The following is an 18,487-nucleotide window of genomic DNA, read 5'->3' on the forward strand; positions in this document are numbered from 1 at the left end:
ATGTATATGCCCCAGTCCTTTTTTTAAAGACCAATGGACACATATTACAGGGTGAGCAAAAGTACGTGAAACAGAGTTTATCCTTGTACTATTTATTTATTATTTGTATTAAACTGTAAACCTACTTTTGCCCATCCCTGGATTTATGGTTTTGTACCTTGCTTCCCTCCCCCCCCAACTAATTTATCTTGGATATTCTTTTATGTTGATGTATGAAGATCTTGCCTTTTTAAAAAAGAATATATGCATAGCATTTCATCGTACAGATGACTTATATAGTTAGGTTGTTTTCAAACAGTATGGCAGTGAAAAACCTTGTATGTGTCATTTTAAACATGAGCTAGTGTAACTACAGAATAAATGCCTTGAATTGGAATTGCTGACGGGATATAGGGACTTCAGAATAACCATTTATTGAGTATCTTTTATCCGCCTTTTTATATACAAAAATCCTGTGTGCATTTGATTCTATTTCTGGATTTTCGGTTCTTTTGATTTGCTTAGTTATGTGCCAATATCATACTGTTTTAATTATCCTACTTTTATAATGTGCAGTATAGCATGGTGATTAAGAATCATAGACTTTGCCCTGGCTGGTGTGGCTCAGTGGATTGAGCACTGGTGTCCAGACCGAAAGGTCACGGGTTTGATTCCTGGTGGGGGCACATGTCTGAGTTGGGGGCCAGGTCTCAAGCTGGGGGCACATGTGAGAGGCAACCAGTCGATGTTTCTCCTGCATGTTGATGTTTCTCTCCCTCTTTCTCCCTCTTTCCTCTCTCTCTAAAAATAAATAAAAAAATATTTTTAAAAATCCTAAGCTTTTGTGCTAAACTGCTTTACTTTGATTCTTGTTTTCACTTCCTTAGCTGTGTGACCTTGGGCGGTTACTAAACATTCCTGTTACTCAGTGTCCTTATTAGTAGCACGGAGATGATAATACCCGTCTAATAGGGCTGTTGTGATTAGTTTACAGAAAGTCCTTAGAACAGTGTTTGGCACGTCATAAGTGCAGTGTAAGTGTTAGTTCTTCATTAGTGCGGCTAGTTCTTCAATTGCTCTTCACTTTCAGAATATTCCTGCCTATTCTTGCTTATTTTTTTTATGTTCACTTTAGAATCGGTTGGTCTGTCTAGGTAGGATAGATTGTCTAGGTAGGTTGGTTGTTACCAACCTAAAACCCCTCCCTCCTCATCTTAGTGGATTAACACATCGAAAGATTGTCACTCACACTACTTGTTCAGTGTGGATCTGTGTGTGTGTGTGTGAATGTGTGTGCACACGCTCGCACATGCTGGGGATCAGGGCTTGGCGGGAGGTGGGAGAGGAGCTACGCTCATCTTTTGTTACCAGTAGACCCAGGCTGACAGAGTCTTCCACCGTCATCTAGAATGCTGGTAGTTGCCCATTGCAGAGGGGAAGAGAGTGGTACTAGTGGATACTTGAAAAGCCAGAAGAACCCTGGCTGGCATGGCTCAGTGGATTGAGTGCTGGCCTTCGAACCACCAAAGGGTCGCTGGTTCAATTCCCATCAGAGCGTATGCCTGGGTTGTGGGCCAGGTCCCAAGTGGGGGGGTATGCGAGAGGCAAACACACATTGATGTTCCTCTCCCCCTCTTTCTCCCTCCCTTCTTTTCTAAGAATAAGTAAATAAAATCTTAAAAAAAAAAACCCATTGATGCCCTTAAAAAAAAAGCCAGAAGAGACATACATCACTTCCTTTTACATTTCATTAGCCAAAGAAATACATGGCCTCACATCACGCCAAGGGGACAAGGAAGGTGCAGTTCAGCTATCTGCATGGGAGGGCAGCTGGAAATATTCGATGGAGAGTAGTGGTAACTACCGTAGTTTGCGTGGCTGGTTGCTGAACATTGGGTCGCTCTTGGTGTTCTATGCAGCACACCAACCCTCTCCCTTAGAGAGAAAACCCAGATTTCTATCTCGTGACCACACTGAGCTCAACCTCTAGAATCTCTGAGTGACGTTCAGAGTCTGTTAGATCCAGAAGAGGTTCCTCTTGGTCCAGACAGCTGTGAACCGAAATAAAGGAACTTTCTCCATCTTTAACTAGAAAAAGTGGGGAAAGGCTGTTTATATACTATTTTCCTTCATTTCTTCAAAGGGAAAGGAAAAAAATTAATTTTCCCTTATTACAAAAACAGTAGATTTTATTACAAGAGAAAAAGAACATAACAAATAAAACACAACACATCCAAAAACCCACCTTCCTCTTTGGAGACAGCCGTCACCAACGATCTGGTGTGCGCCCTTTCCAACCCTCTTTCGTGCGCGCGCCTCGTGTTCTTGACCAGGTGGCGCACACAGCAAACACGCGGGTGTTTGTTAATGACCTTTTTTTACTTCAAAATAGAAGTGAATCTTAAAGGAGAAAGTTTGTTGTTGTTGTTGTTGTTGTTTTTCCCTTCTTCTCATAACTTCTTTTGCATTTATGCTTCCTCACCCTATTTAACATCTGTACTTTTGTCTTATAATTTTTGTTAATTCTGTTTCCTCAGTTAGATTAAGTTCTTCAAGGCTTCTGTATTCGTTAGTCTGCTGAGCTCATACTACATTAATTTAAGGACAGGGCATACACTAATGAAAGTAATTATAGGGAAAAAGGCAGACGGCATTTCAGAAATTATTTCAGGGTACAGATCAATCACTAATTCATTTACAGTCCAGCGTTGCTTAATTTGCTGCTGATATACCAAAAACTAAGAAAGTGCATATTTGTATACATCATTTAAAGTTACTTTTTTAAAAAAAGCTGAACTAGACTACTTCTAGGATGTTAACTTTTTTATATGACCTTTTGCACAGACCATACTTAGTCTGAGGCATTAACTCTTGAAAATAAAATGTGGAGGAGGACAGCAAGGTGATATTCTGTTCCTTTTAAAATGTCATGAGTTGTTTCATTTCTTTCGAGAAGGAAGCGTGGGTTTACTCCCTGGTTCTTAGGTGGTGATTTACGAAAGAAGAGCATCCCACGGTGTTAACAGCCTGTTTCTAAATGTACACATTAGCTGGTAACATGTAGAAATCCAGTGGGAGGAGGCCCATTTTTGTTCTTTTTCTGCTTGTGGAACATCATTCTGTTACAGTATAGATGATCCATAATATCTGTTAAATTGCATCAATGATGTTTATCCCAGTGTGCTAAGATTAAGTATTTACTGCCGTTAAATCTTATAGGACTTTTTCTTGCAGGTATTCTACTTAAGAAAAGATACAGAATTTAATCATTACGGGGGTGTCCAACCCGTGGGCTGTGGGCGGCATACAGCCCAGAATGGCTGTGAATGTGGCCCAACACAAAATCATAAATTTACTTAAAACTCTTTTTCTGCTCGTCAGTTTTCATTAGTGTTTATGTATAAACTGTGTGGCCCAAGTCAACTCTTTTTCTTCCAGTGTGGCCCAGAGATGCCAAAAGGTTGGACACCCCTTTTATGTCTTGCACATAACGACTCACAAATTGTTAGTATACTTTTTCTGCTCTTGAAAATGTAGAGAGTTTGGAGAAGCTTAAAGGGGAGAAAGAGAAGGCGAGGCTTGTGTTTCTCTCCTGCTTATTGGTCTGACGTGAGGTTGCGTAGGAAGGGTAGTAAGGAGACAAGAAACCCTTAAGTTTTAGAAAACAGAATTTTAAATTTATCTTCATAATCATACAGTGGATCTTTTCATATTTTATTTTAATAACTAAGAATGTAATAAGTGCAAAGTCAGGAGGTGGATAGGGCGGCATAGAAACTTGATGAGTGTTTTCTACACCTTTCTTTATGGTGAGGTTGTCGTGAACTAGTTTACACTTGTGTGTTGGTAAGATTCAGTAATTGATTAAATACCGCCAACCTCTATTGTCTTGTCATGAATACCTCCAGGTAACAGTGTCACAATTTGGACTAATTTATAGGCTTGATGTTCTATTAGAAATTTTATAATTAATGTTTAGAGAGGTAGTAGCATCTTAAAACAGAATTGCACAGTTCTAGTGTTAGAATGTTTTTTTATAACTTTATGTTGAAAGTTTCAAGATTAGTGAAGAGTTGCAAGAAAAGCATAACGAACTCTTATTTGCTCTGCCTAGATTCCACAATATTTAATATTTTGATGACACATATGCTGTCCCTCCCTCTCCACCTTCTGTTCCTCTCCTTAACCAAGAGTGTGTATCAAATCACCTTTAGAACATTTTGTTTTAAATGTACATTTCTACTGAACCAAGCAGGTATATTCTGGAGAAAATAACAAATACCCTCCCTATGATTTGGATATGTACATCAAGTTAAGAATTAGTTTACGGCCCTGGCTGGCATAGCTCAGTGGATTGAGCACGGGCTGCGAACCAAAGCATCTCAGGTTTGATTCCCAGTCAGGGTACATGCCTGGGTTGCAGGCCATGACCCCCAGCAACCGCACATTGATGCTTCTCTCTCTCTCTCTCTTTCTCCTTCCCTTCCCTCTCTAAAAATAAAAATAAATAAAATCTTTAAAAAAACATGTAAATGAAGCTCGTTTTCCAGGCCTTTCTAAAAAAAATTAGTTTATGATAATATGGTGATGATAGTTTATTTTCATTTGGTGGGGGCAGAGGGGACTCTGAAAATCATAATAGGCTAAAGTGCATAGCCTTAAAGTGTATCTGATTTAGTGTTGAACCTTTTCAGTATATTATTATTATCCCCTGGGTTCTATTATTGCTGTCAAGAAGTTAGTTCCTAGTATAATTATTCTTCCTGGAGACAATATGTCATTCTGTCTAGTGGCTTTATAAATCTTTTTGTCTTTAGTATTTTGCATTTTCACTGCAAAGTAACTAGGTATGGATTTCTTATTATTTATCCTGCTCGTGATTCTTTGTGCTTCTTGCAACTTCAGCAGTTCTAGAAAAGTCTCAGTAATTATATCTTCAAATATTGTCTCTTGTCCATTTTCTGTTTTTTTCTCTTTAACATTTTTTAAATATATTTTGAATTTTTTGTTTTGTTCTCATATTGCTTAACCTCTGTTCCAAATTTTCAGTTGTATCACTGTGCCACTTTTTGTATGTTTCATCAGAGTGCTCTTTAATGTATATTTTATTGATGATTCTGTTACAGTTCCAATGTTTCCCGCTTTGCCACTTTCACCCAGTACCTCCCACTCCCTCAGGCAATCCCCATACCATTGTTCATGTCCACGGGTCATGCATATAAATTCTTCGGCTACTCCATTTCCTGTGCTGTACTTTACAACCCCGAGGCTATTCTGTAACCACCTATTTGTACTTCTTAATCCCCTCGCCTCTTCACCCATTCTCCGATACCCGCCTCCCTCCTGGCAACCGTCAAAACACTCTCCATATCCATGGTTCTGTTGCTGTTCTTGTCTGTTTAGTTTGTTTTTTTGATACCATTGTTGATAGGTATATATGTATTGCCATTTTATTGTTCATAGTTTTGATGATCATCTTAAGTCCCTTTAATATTTCATATAATAAAGGTTCAGTGATGATTAACCCTTTTAGTTTTTTCTTGTCTGGGAAGCTCTTTATTGGCCCTTCAATTCTAAATGATAGCTTTGCTGGGTAGAGCAACCTTGGCTGTAGGTCCCTGCTTATCATGACTTTGAATATTTCTTGCCTATCCCTTCTAGCCTGCAAAATTTCTTTTGACAAATTGGCTGACAGTTTTATGGGAGTTCCCCTGCAGGTAACTAACTGCTTTTTTCTTGCTGCTTTTAAAATTCTCTTTATTCTTAACCTTTAGAATTTTAATTATGATGTCTTGGAGTGAGCCTCTTTGCATCCATCTTGTTTGGGACTGTCTGTGCTTCCTGGACTTGAACGTCTATTTCCTTCACCAACTTAGGGAAGTTTTCTTTCATTATTTTTCAAATAGCTTTTTAATTTCTCGCTCTTTCTCTTTTTCTGGCACCCCTATGATGTGAATGTTGGAGTGCTTGAAGTTGTCCCACAGGCTGCTTACACTATCCTCATTTTTTTGGATTCTTTTTTCTTCTTGTTATTCTGATTGGTTGGTGTTGGTTCCTTATGGTCCAAATCATTGATTTGATTCTCAGCTTCTTCATTCAACTGTTGTTTCCCTGTAAATTGTTCTTTATTTCAATCAGTGTATTCTTTGTTTCTTACTAAATCTTCTTTATGCTGTTGAGGTCCTCACTAGGCACCCCCAGCCCAGGGTTCCAGTGTCAGAAAGGTAAGTCTCCATAACTTAAGGCTGCAAAGATCACGGGTTGAGCCGGTGGAAGAAACTTCTGGAGTCCCATGCAGTTTCCCTTAAAGAACCCACACATGGACTTACAAAGATACACTCCCTCTGAGCTCCAGCACCACCAGCGTAGCAGCTTGAAAGGCACCAGTGGCATACAGGGAGGAACTGAAGTATCTGGCATCAAATTGGGAGCTGGGGGACATATTTCTCCCTGACAGAAAGGCAGGCAGGGGCCATTGTCCCTCTTCTGAACCCTCCCCCACAGAGCCATAGAGCTGTGGGTACCATATCTGAGACTCCATCAAACCAGCTTACAGTTTGCCCTGCCCTGGCGATCCCATGAGACTCTGTCCCACACAATTTATGAGCCCACCCAAACGGTTAACCACGACTTTACCATATGAATGGCTGGTCTTGGCGTATGCTTCACAACTTCCTAAATCCTCTCAAATAAGCAACAGCCAGACTCAGTGATTCCCCAGTCCCTGTACCTCTTGCTAATTGGCCCCAAGCCCAGTACCAGCCTAGATTCACAGCGTGGCTTCACCTGAGAATCATCAAGCCCAGCACAAGTAGCAGCTATCTGAGACTACTTTATAGCTTGTGCAGGGTAGCTCCAGGCAGAACATAGGTGGGGGCTGACCTTGGCCTGCACCACCTGGGGAACCCCAGAGCCTGCACACCCAGTGCCAGAGCACCATCACCCTGCCCCTGCACGGCTGATCCTCCATGGAGGATGGAGGCTGGTGGTGGGTGGACACAGCCAGTCCTTGCAGCTCACTGCTCTGGGTAAGCAATCAAGACTCAATTACAAGAGGAGGGTGCACCTCAAGTACCCAGCTTGGGGGATAGGGGAGGCTGTGCAGCCTGACCCTACAGAGCACTTAACTACAGTAGGCCGTGCTACCAAGACAGGGAGTCATAGCGGCTCTGCCTAATACATGGAAACAAACACAGGGCGGCTGCCAGAATGAGGAGATAAAGAATCATGGCCCAAGTGAAAGAATACATGAAAACTCCAGAAAAAGAACTAAACAAAATGGAGATAAGCAATCAGATACAAAGTTCAAAAACTCTGGTTATCAGGATGCCCAAAGAACTTACTTCTGAGTGCTCTTCAGTCTAATCTATTTAATCCATCCATTGAACTTCTAATTTCAATTATTTTTTCATTTTTTCATGTTCTGTTTGATTCTCTTTAAAAATGTCTGATCTTTTTAAAAAACAGTGGTGAAATACACATTATATAAAATGTACCATTTTAACTATTTTGAAACATACAGTTCAGTGACATTAAGTGCAGTCACTTTGTATAATCATCACCTCCATCTATCTCCAGAAATCTTTTTGTCGTCCTGAACTGAAACTCTGTACCTGTTAAACTATAACTCTTATGGGGTTAACTACAAACTTAATGGGGTTAATGCTGATAGTATTTGCATGGTGGCTGGCACTGTTTTAGGTGGTTTCCACGTGTTCACTTAATCTTCACAACACCCCTGTAAGAGCATAGTCTGCTGCGCAGTAATAATGGAATCTTACCTAGTCAGGAGGTTAGTGTTGATTTAGTCGAGCATTGAAGGGTAGGTGAGAATTAAATAGGTCAGTGGCTAGGAGTGGGGAAGAGTGTTTCAGAAAGAGGGAACAAAAAATGTACAGACTGGGTGGAGGAAGACTGGTAGCATTATTTTCAATGTTTTCAAGTAAGATCGTAAAGGCTTTGTACACTTTATTTTCTTCAGTAGATTTTTGCCTGATGAACTGAAAAATATGAAATAGTCATTGTTTAGTTTTTATTTTGTATAGGGTGTTGATGCCTTCAAAAGTTGTTCTTGGTGATTGTTATTCCACATATTACCAGAAATTACATGCTATGTAAACAAATAATTTGTAAGTGCCTTTCAGTTTCTCACAGTCTTTGTTGGTAAGCACGGGCTCTTTAGAAAGCACTCTGCTTCACATTCGTAATGTGAATATTGACATTTACCCGTGAGGTAGTTTGAGTGAAGAGTGATTTTAAATTCCTAAATTCATGACCATTTTATATAACCAAATTCTTAGATTTTAAAAAGTCAGTATTTTATCAAACAGATTTATTTCTGTCTTGCAGGGCCCCCATTTGATTCAAAATTATGAAATTTACAAAAAAGTGTTACTTTTGCTTTGACCATGGGGAAAAAAAAGATACTCTTTGGGTAGGATTGCTAGTGAATTTGTTATGATCAAAGACTTAAAAGGTTCAATTTAATAAGCAAAAACACACACACACACACACAAAACCCAGAACAAAAACAACCTGTTCCTTACCAGTCCACTAGGGGATACTCCAGCACTTAGGAAGAAAATCCAGTTGCCACTATAGTTTAAAAATTACCTCCCATTTAATAAAGTTACTACTTTCCTGTTTGCTTACATGAAAAGAAGGTCAACTTTTAGAACTAGTTTGGGCTATAAATTTGACAGTATTTGCTTGTGGAAGAATTTGCAGCATTTTTTTCAGCTTTATTAAGCTACAATTGACAAGTAGGAATTGAATGTATTAAAACATCAAGTTATACGTTTTATATGTTTTGATGTACGCTGATGATAACAATATACATAATGTTTTTATATATGTATCCATTGTGGAATGCACACCTCAATTAAGCTAATTAACATATCCTATCGTTTTACCTAGTTACCATTTCCTTTTTCTCCTTTCTTTTCTCCTTCCTTTTTTCCTCCCTCCCTCCCTCCTTTCCTTCCTTCCTTCCTTCCTTTTTGTGGTGAGACCACTTAAGAGCTGCATTCTTAGCAGATTTCAGGTATACAATACACTGTTACTAATGGTAATCACCAAGCAGTACCAATCATTAGAGCTCTCAAGTTTATTCACCTAGTAATGAACTTGGTACCCTCTGAGCAACATCACCTCAGTCCACTGTCTCCCTGGCACAGCCCCCATTTGACTCTGCTCTGCGTTTGACTATTCTTGACTCCACATATAAGTGAGGTCATGGAATTTGCTGCGTTTTTAAAATGTGGAAATTGATAGTGTGATTCCTTGGTTGCTTTTTCTGGTGGTTATTGCCTCAAATTTTTTTGAGCTCAGAAAAAGTGGGTGTTTTTTTTCTCTTTCTTAGTACAGGAAAGTAATGGTTCTCATTTATTTTGTAAGTTTTGCTTTGTTGGAAGGTCAGAAAAGTTGATATTTAGTTTGAGTTATAATTTTCTCTATTATATCATGAATATTATTCTAACTACTTACCTAAGAAAGTATGAAAGATTACCTTAGGTACACATGGCAGAAGATAGTTCATTCTGATATTAAAGGTATTCAGCAGTGTTTAATATTACTGTGATTTTTTTCTAGTAGTTTAAGTAGACACAGTACAATTGCTTAGTGCTCTAAAGAAAAATATATAAATAGTTGAATTCCATTTTTAAAATAGTAAAGTTTCAAGTAAAGCATTTAGGCTCTTGTATATATTAGGAAAAGATCAGACTTATTAATGTTTTTAGAAAATACCTTACAAAAAATTATTCTCTACTTTTTCTAACCCATTTTTAAAATTTTGTCTATGATATGATTATAGTTTGATATGATAATGAGTTTTCTGTGTAGTGTGTATTTCATTCCTCTCTGCCTGGCACATAGGTACTTAAATATTAAGTGACTTGTCATATTTAACTCAACAATTCATCTGATTTCTGTTATTTATAAGTGCAACAAATGGGTGGTACCACACGCTTCTCACGACAGCATGATTTTGAAATGGGATAAGAACGAGTATATTTATTTGTCCATTGAGAATCAAGATGGCATAGGAATTACTGAGAGTTTGTTTTAAGTAGAGTTTGGGTGATCATTTTGTAGGATACAGTAGAGATAACATCTCTGTCTTGTGTAGAAGGATTGATTGCATTTGCTATTCTTACATTATGCTTTTTTGTTTTATCTCTGTCTCCCTAGGGAAAGTAGGGAAAGAGCTAGAGAGTATTGGGGTAATTAGGCCTTTTAGTTGCGCATCTGGATAGGCGGACCAGCATGCCCAGGACCAGCAGTCTGTGTCTGTGGGGGAGAGAGCTCCCGAGTATTCCTCTGGGCCACTTGTCATAACTAGGTCTCTAACCATTGAGTATGGTTAAATTCCCTGCTGTGTTCAATGACTAGTCAATAAATGAAATATGACTGGTTCAAGGTTTGTTATATTGTGCCTGTAGAGGAAAGAGCACAAATTACTCTTTTGTTTTTATACTTTTTTGTTTCTATTTTTTTTAAAAGAAAGGAAACAAAAAGAAAACATAGACTATATAGCTCTTTCGCGTGGGTCCAAGTTAATTTTTATATGCCAGGTTCCAATTCATTATCAAATTTTTTCTCTGATTTCAGTAGAGGGAATAATTAATTGTACCACCTTTCATATAACACTACACAGACTGCCTCTTAGTACTTCTAGGGGACAACTCTTGTGAGTTTTTTTTACCTTAAGAGCAGAGATTATTTAAATGATGTGGGAATATGTGTATATAGTTAAAGTGGTTTCAAACAGAAAGATTAAGCATGCACACTATCTCACATCATACCTTAACACTGTAACATGCAAGAGTTGGGAAAGCACAGCATTATCCGAATTTGAAAATGAAGAGCATTAGTCCATTGCCTTGTAGCTGGCAGAAATCAGTGCTTATTCTTTCACGTTGCGGTTTTATAAATTCCATCCTATGTGATACAGTACAAGTACAAAGTACCGAGAAGGCCCTCAGGACTAGTGTGGGTCCATAAAGGATTCCATTACTGTCACCATTCTGGGTTTTCTCTTCTGAAATTGACTCTCTACGTGGCGTCATGTCAGTTGAGAGGAGCACTGTTTTCAATAAAACTGGGAATGACTTCCAGTCTAACTAGGGGAATGGATAGCTTGGATTAGAAGGGATAAAGGGAAGTGACTGCATAATTGCTTCCACTTTTCCACTCCCAACCTTCTTCCCACCCAATGCCATTACCAGGGCCAGGGCTCAAGGTCTGGATGTACCCGAACACATCCTGGATATCCTTTGTTACTACTGTCTTTGGTGACAAAGTTTGAGAACAGTGTCCTTGACACACAAGTGTTTTTGCCATTAGTGTTTCACTTCTTGAAAATGCAGAATTAAACTGGGAACTTTATATAACTGCAAACATCAGTGTTATTAAATTAAATTTTTAAAATTTATTAAAATTAGTAAGTTAACACATCAATATAGTGTTAACATGTTAATATAGTTCAAGATTTAAGAGGTATATCTTTAATTGCATTATATCCCTCTTCCTTAGCCACCCGGTTCTCTTCCCTAGAGGCCGTCATTAGTCCCAGTTTAAATACTCTTCTGACATTTATTATTTAAAGGACTTCTTTAGTGTTGTGAATAATTAAAGTTGGCAGTGTGGATTCTAGGATCAGACATTTAAAAATTTTCATGTACTCAACAGTTGTTGTGCGCATAGCGGGCACTTTGCTGGCACTGGGAGTGTGGCAGTGAGCAAGTGAGGCATCCTGGCTTCGTGGAGACTACACTGCCGTGGGTAGAGATGGGCACTAAATGCTTATTTGTGTCCTGGATCACGTGGTGGCCAGTTCTAGGGGAAAAATTACTCTGGGTAAAAGGACAGGGGTAGGGGAGGCGCTGTTCGGGATAGGGTAGTCAGGGGAAAAGCCTCTGGGAGGGCGAGGTCTCATCAGAAGTGAATGATCTGAAGGAGTGAGACTCGAGTGGCTTTCAGGAGGAAAGCATTCCAGGGAGAGGGTCATCCAGGGCAAAACTGTGCAGCCTGTTTTCACAGGAGAGGCCTTTATTCTTCCAGCATGGTGGGGAGGGCCAGAGGAGACTGGCTCCGGAGCAGAATGCTAAGAGACGATAATACGGAAGAAAGAAGGTGAAAGTTGCGTGTGGGACAAAGGGGATTGCTGAGGGCCAGTTCCTAGAAGGCTCAGATGGTATCATAAAGAACTGGGGTTTGCTCTGAGTAGGATGGGAATCTGTTGCACTGGGTGGCGGGGGGAGTGGCATAGGTTTAAAAGGTTCAGTCTGACTGCTTTGTGGAGAATAAACTCTTGGGGGCAAGGGTGAAAACAGACGAGTTACGAGTGTAAAACAGCCATGGAATATGCAGCATGGTACTAGGTACAGTGAGCTGTATCAACTTTATTTGGGTGTCACTTTTTGGCTTGTGTTGAAAAATGGGGTAAGAGATAAAATTGAACTCATAATGAATATTTATATTTTTGAATGGTAACTTTAGGAATTATAGTTCAACTCTAAAGGTTTAAGGTTGTTTTTGTAGACCCTGCAGGCATCACTTGCATCTTGAAGAAATATGTATATTCCCAAAAGAAACTCCAATATCTTTTATAGTTATATTGCAGCGTGCAATACATTTTCTCCTTAGTCCTTCCCAAAAAAGCTGTGCTGTAAAGTTTTGACAGATGAAATATCGGGTGCTATTTTTTCTTCTCCACTTTGACTAGGTGACATTTTGAATTTGAAACCGTTTTGGTTTTCCCAGCATGTATCATTATGCTAAAAAGTATTTAAAAGTCAAAATTCCTAGGGAGACTTTAAGTAAGCAGGTCACTAGTAATGGAAATAAATGGAATATAAAAATGTCAAAATGTGAAATTTAACCTTTCAAGTGACTGGACAGTGTGTCTGAACTCGCTAAAAAAAAACTTTGTGTGTCTGATGCTGTAGAAAGGAGTTGCATCATAGGAAATAAGTCTGAAATTTGAGGATCTCAGAACTCAGAGTACTTCTAAGTGAATAGAAGTACTTTGAATAAAAAATGAAATAATGGATTAGGGAAATAGAAAAGCAAAATGGACACCGAAGCATTCAGAAAATTACGTTGGAAGAAGAGGAGTAGAAAATGAAAGTTCAAGGGAAAGCCTAGCAAACTGAGAATTTAAGAAAACTTTTAAAGAAGGAATTGCTGGGTCCAGTCATGTTTAGGGAGTGCATTGGAATGACTGACACAGTTACGCACACACGCACACGCACTCTCTCAAAAAGAACTCTGACAGTGAACTCCAAATCACTTACCCACTGGTTCGTCCTAGCATAGAGGAGCATTGATAATTTTCTCTACTCTTAATTTCTGTTCATTTTATCTGCTTGCCTGGGGTTCCTAAAATAGGACTTACAGAGTGGTGATTAAGAGTCAGGTTGATGGTAGAGAAAGTAATTTTTCAAAAAAAGTTTTTAAGTGTTTCCAGGAGGAACTTTTCCCAGGGAAAGTGGTGTGTGTTTTTATTAATACATTCTCACGCCTTTTCATGGGTTTGTACTCTGCCACAGTCTTTCTCCTGCAGCTGCTGTCTTCTAGTCAGAGATGGGAATGCTGCCTTTGACTCCCAGTTTGTGTAACACTTATTTTTATTTCTGTTTGAGATGAGAAAATGAACTATGACATACTGCAGTTTGGTTCATGGAATCATAAGATTTTTCAGCTGAAAATAACCTTAGAGGGACCTCTTCCTTTGCTGCTTGTTTTACAGAAGGGGAAATGGAAACAGTGGTAAATTCTCCTATCTAGTTACAGTGGAGAACAGAGTAGGACTTGGGTTTCCTGACTTCTGGTTGTGATCTTTTACGTTGTCTTACGTTTTGTGTAATAATTTTCTGACTATGTCAGTTGTACATTAGCCAAGACAGGAGCTACCTTTTTTGTTGTTAACTTGCTGCTTTGTGATTAATAAATTTGACTGCTTTACTTATACATACAAAGATGTTCTTTTTATAAGAATTAAGTATGCAAAATGTAATGAAAATATTTCTTTTAAAAGCTTGCAGAGGCTTATTAATTAAAAAAAATTTTTTTGCTGTTTTTCCATTGACATTTAATCCCCTTACACTCCCCTCCCTCCCACAGTCACCACACTATTCACCGTGTCCATGAGTTATTTTTCATTTTTGCTGTATCCCTCCACCCCCTAACTGCCCCGCCCCCAAGCTGTCAGCCTGCTGTCTGCATATGAGTTTGTTTCCATTTTGCTTGTTAGTTCAGATTGTTTATTAGATTCCACATATGAGAGAAATCATACGGTATTTGTCTTTCTCTGACTGGCTTATTTCACTGGGCATAATGTTCTCCAGGTCCATCCATACTGTCACAAGGGGTAAACTTCTCTTCTTTTTTATGGCTGAGTAGTATTCCATCGTGTAGATGTCCCATAGTTGTTTTGTTCTCTCATCTACTGATGGACAACTCGGGCTGCTTCCATATCTTGGTGATTGTAAACAATGCTGCAGTGAACATAGGGTACATACATTCCTTCACATTATGGTTTCAGGTTCGTCAGATAAATTTCCAGAAATGTAATCCCTGGGTCATAAGGCAGTTTCATTTTTAATTTTTTAAGGTAATTCCATACTGGTTTCCATAGTGGCTGCACCAGTCTGCATTCTCCCCAGCAGTGCACACAGGGTTCCCCTCGCCCCACATCCTGGCCAGCACTTGATTTATTGATGATGGCCATTCTGACCCACGTGAGGCGGTACCTCATTGTGATTTTAACTTGCATTTCTCTGATGATCAGTGACATTGAGCATTTTTCATCTGTTTATGGGGTGTCTGTGTGTCCTCTTTGGAGAAGTGTCTATTCAGGTTCTTTGCCCATTGTTAAATTGGATTATTTGGGGTTTTTTTTTGGTGTTGAGTTTTGTAAGTTCTTTATAAATTTTGGATATTAACCCCTTATCATATATTGGTGAATGTGTTCTCCCATTCTGTGGGTTGTCTTTTTATTTTGTTGATGGTTTCCTTTGCTGTGTAAAAACTAGTTTGATGTAGTCCCAGTTGTTTATTTTTTCTTTTGTCTCCCTTGCCTGAGGAGATACTGTATATCAGAAAAATACTGCTACGAGCAGTGTTTGAGATTTTACAGCCTGCGTTTGCTGAGCCTTATTAATTTTAATAAGAAGGACCAGTTCGGCTTTGCAGAATATCTCATTCATGGGGTATTTTAAGACATTGGTCTTTTGAGTTACAAATAACTGTAAGTACTGGTATATTATCATGGTTTTGCTGGAAATAATTGTTGGGACATCTGATCTATTTAACAAGTAGCTAAGGATGCTTTTAGTAGCATTTTAATTTGCTTAATAGTTCAATTAAATGGAGAAAGTATCTTTACAACTAATTTTTAAATTTAAAATAACTTTAACCTTAACATCTTGTTGACATTATTATTTAGCAAGCCAAATTTGACAGATTTGTAGAAATGAACTTTATTAATTCCTAACAATATATTTATAGTTTCAAAATTTTGAGGTAGTAAGACTGTTAAAGTATCAGTGAGTGTTGAGCCCTGAAGTCCCTGTTGGCGCATGAACTGGTGCAGACGGCGGTCCCAGCCACAAGTGGAAGAACAGTGAAGGCTGCTTGTGACCCAAGTTTGCCGTTCGTGGAAGGGCTGTGAAAGAAATGGCTTTCTTGAGCAGTGTTTGACACTGGTCACAGGCCAACATAGCCAGCTACAGTGACAGCTGGTGATAAAGTAAATAATTGGGGGCCCTGGCCATGCAGTTGAGTTGGTTAGTGTCCCCCTGATATACACCAAGGACGTGGGTTTGATCCCTGGTCAGAACACATACAGGAATCAACCAAATGATGCGTAAATAAGTGAAACAACAAATCGATGTCTCTCTCTTTTCCTCTCTCTCAAATTAATAAATTAAAATAAATAATTGGCAGGAAAGTCACAACTATCAATGGCAAAGGAGAGAACACCTCACTCCTTAAGCAACCAGGATCTGTGTCTGTAATGTGATGCACACACAGTGTGCATTGTGAATTTTAACCAATAGCATTTTATGTAACAAATTGTGTTTCTTGATTAGTCATATCCAATTCGAGTTTTGAGAACTTCCTGTAGGAGAAACAGCTGTGTCTCTTTCAATCGGGAGATTTTAACTGGAAAGCAGTTTCCAGTAAAATTGGGTAGTTGCCAGTAAAAATAACAAATAAGCAATCAAAAATAAAATTCCCTGAACCAAAAAAGGATCGTTAGTCCTATAGTAAATTAATTTAATGTAAGAGTGGTTATTTCTAGCATCAGTACATATATTAGACTCAAGTCATTAGTTTTCATGGTTTAAGAATTTAGACATTTGCCCTGACTGGTTTGGTTCAGTGGATTGAACGCTGGCCTGCAAACCAAAGGGTTACTGGTTTGATTCCCAGTCAGGGCCCATGCCTGGGTTGCAGGCCAGGGGGCATGTGAGAGGCAACCACACATTGATGTTTCTCTCCTCTCTCTCTCTGTCCCTCCCTCCCTTCCCCTCCCCTCTAAAAATAAATAAAATCTTTTAAAAAAGTAAAACCAATAAAAATATTTAAAAAATTTAGACACTATAATATTTTCTTATTTTTGAAACATCTTTTCTGTTTCTTAAAATTTTTAATGCAGTAATTTCCTTGTAATAACATACTTAAGGAAATGATTGTTAAATGTAATATGTATCCTGTTTATCTTTTTTGTTTGTAAATTTTATCTTTTCAGTTCTGAATATAGTGTAGGTGTTTTAAAAAGTCCATTTTTTGTAGATAGGTTTTTAAGTCACTGAATCTAGTTACGCCTCAGTTGCATTGCTTATGTTTTACATATAAAACATTGCAGCTCAGAGAGGTGGACAGTTTCCCTAAGATCATAAAGCTAGCAAGCTGGTTACTTAGGACTCAGATTCCATTACTCTAACTCTCAGTTCTCACTCCTCTGCCATACTTTATGAATTTTCTGTGTTAGTGACTTGTTGTCCTCTCTTTGAACCTACATGGCCTAAGTCAGGACTTTTGAGAAATATATGTATTTCTCAAATAAAATTATTTTCCTCTTCAGGAACCCTCAGAGACGATCTTTGGGGGGTGGGGGTTGGGGTGATGTTAGAGGGCGTCATGGCTACTGTTACTACCTAACTGATCTATTGAAAACACACACGCGCCAGAGGCTTAAATGTGACCGTTTTGTTTAAACTCCCTTTTGTAAGGAGGCTTAAGGTGGCTGGGGGACAGGACAAGCAGGAATGTACTGTTCTTTCAGCAGCGTGCCTGGGCAGACAGCTGTGCTGTTAGAATGCGTCTTCCCAAGTCCACGTGCATTCTTTATGGTGGCAGTTTGCACCATCGCGAGTCTCCAGGAAAGGATGGTTGGGTTATTGGATGATGTCCATTTGGAATATGATTCTGTTCTCTCCCCCAGTACCATAGTAACTATCTTGCTTTGTGTGTGTGTGTTCTCGTACATTTGTTTGTGGTGGAGGGTAGACTTTGAAGAATTCTTTAAATGTGAAGGAAGAATTAGGGAATTATAATTACATGTAGTATGAATTAATATTTACCATTTTTAATGTTTGCGGGATTAGGAAAAAAGTATGCTTCGGTTTTAGATCTCGGGGGCGGGTAAAGTACACGCAACATAAAATTGAACACTCCATCAGATTGTTTAATATACTCTGGTTTTTTTTTTTTTTTTAAAGATTTTATTTATTTATTTTTAGGGAGGGAGGGAGAGTGGGGGGAGAGAGAGAGAGAGAGAGAAACATCAATGTGCGGTTGCTGGGGGTTATGGCCTGCAACCCAGGAATGTACCCTGGCTGGGAATCGAACCTGGGACACTTTGGTTCCCAGCCCGCGCTCAATCCACTGAGCTACGCCAGCCAGGTAATATACTCTAGTTTTATTTAGTTCATATAATAATCTGTTTAACATGTGAGTAGTTCCTGTGGATGACCCTTAGGCACTCTGGCCAGAGAAACTCTTCTGTCTCTTACCACTCCTCCGTCTCCTGGTGGAACTGAGTCTTTTTACCCCATCGGAGTGCAGCCTGGTGACAGAGCAGGAGCATAGAGACGTAGTGTAGACCTTAGCTAGCAGCTGGTGTTCCTTCACCCCTCACACAGTATCTGTGAAACCTGGGTCATGTCAGCTCTGTCCCTTCTCTCCCTCTGGCGCCTCCATGCCAGCTCCTCAATGTGTAGGGAAGCCCGGGTCGGAGTGTGTTCAACCCTGAGCTTGTGACTTCCTGAACAGTTTTCACTGATTTCCTAACTGTCCCCAGGGTGAGGTCCAAACTGCTTCACAGCACATCCCACCAAGGCTTTCAGAATCTGGTGCCTGCTAGCCTTACACATGCTCTTTCGGCCCCAGCCAGACTGAAATACTTGTACGTGTGGTTCTCTAGACTCGGTCTGTGCCCGGCACAGAGTAGGTGGTCCAGAAATATTTTTGAAAGAATGAATACACACACACACAT

At 39.2% G+C, this 18,487-nt stretch overlaps 1 protein-coding gene across 7 annotated transcripts in view; it reads left to right on the forward strand.

The window, feature by feature from the left end:
• Positions 1–18,487, forward strand: part of ABL2 (ABL proto-oncogene 2, non-receptor tyrosine kinase) — an 87,199-nt gene that overhangs the window by 11,816 nt on the left and 56,896 nt on the right. The gene's annotated exons all lie outside the window — the stretch shown is intronic.

The sequence above is a fragment of the Phyllostomus discolor genome, chromosome 14 (genome assembly GCF_004126475.2).
Source record: "Phyllostomus discolor isolate MPI-MPIP mPhyDis1 chromosome 14, mPhyDis1.pri.v3, whole genome shotgun sequence".
In the NCBI taxonomy this organism is placed as follows: domain Eukaryota; kingdom Metazoa; phylum Chordata; class Mammalia; order Chiroptera; family Phyllostomidae; genus Phyllostomus; species Phyllostomus discolor.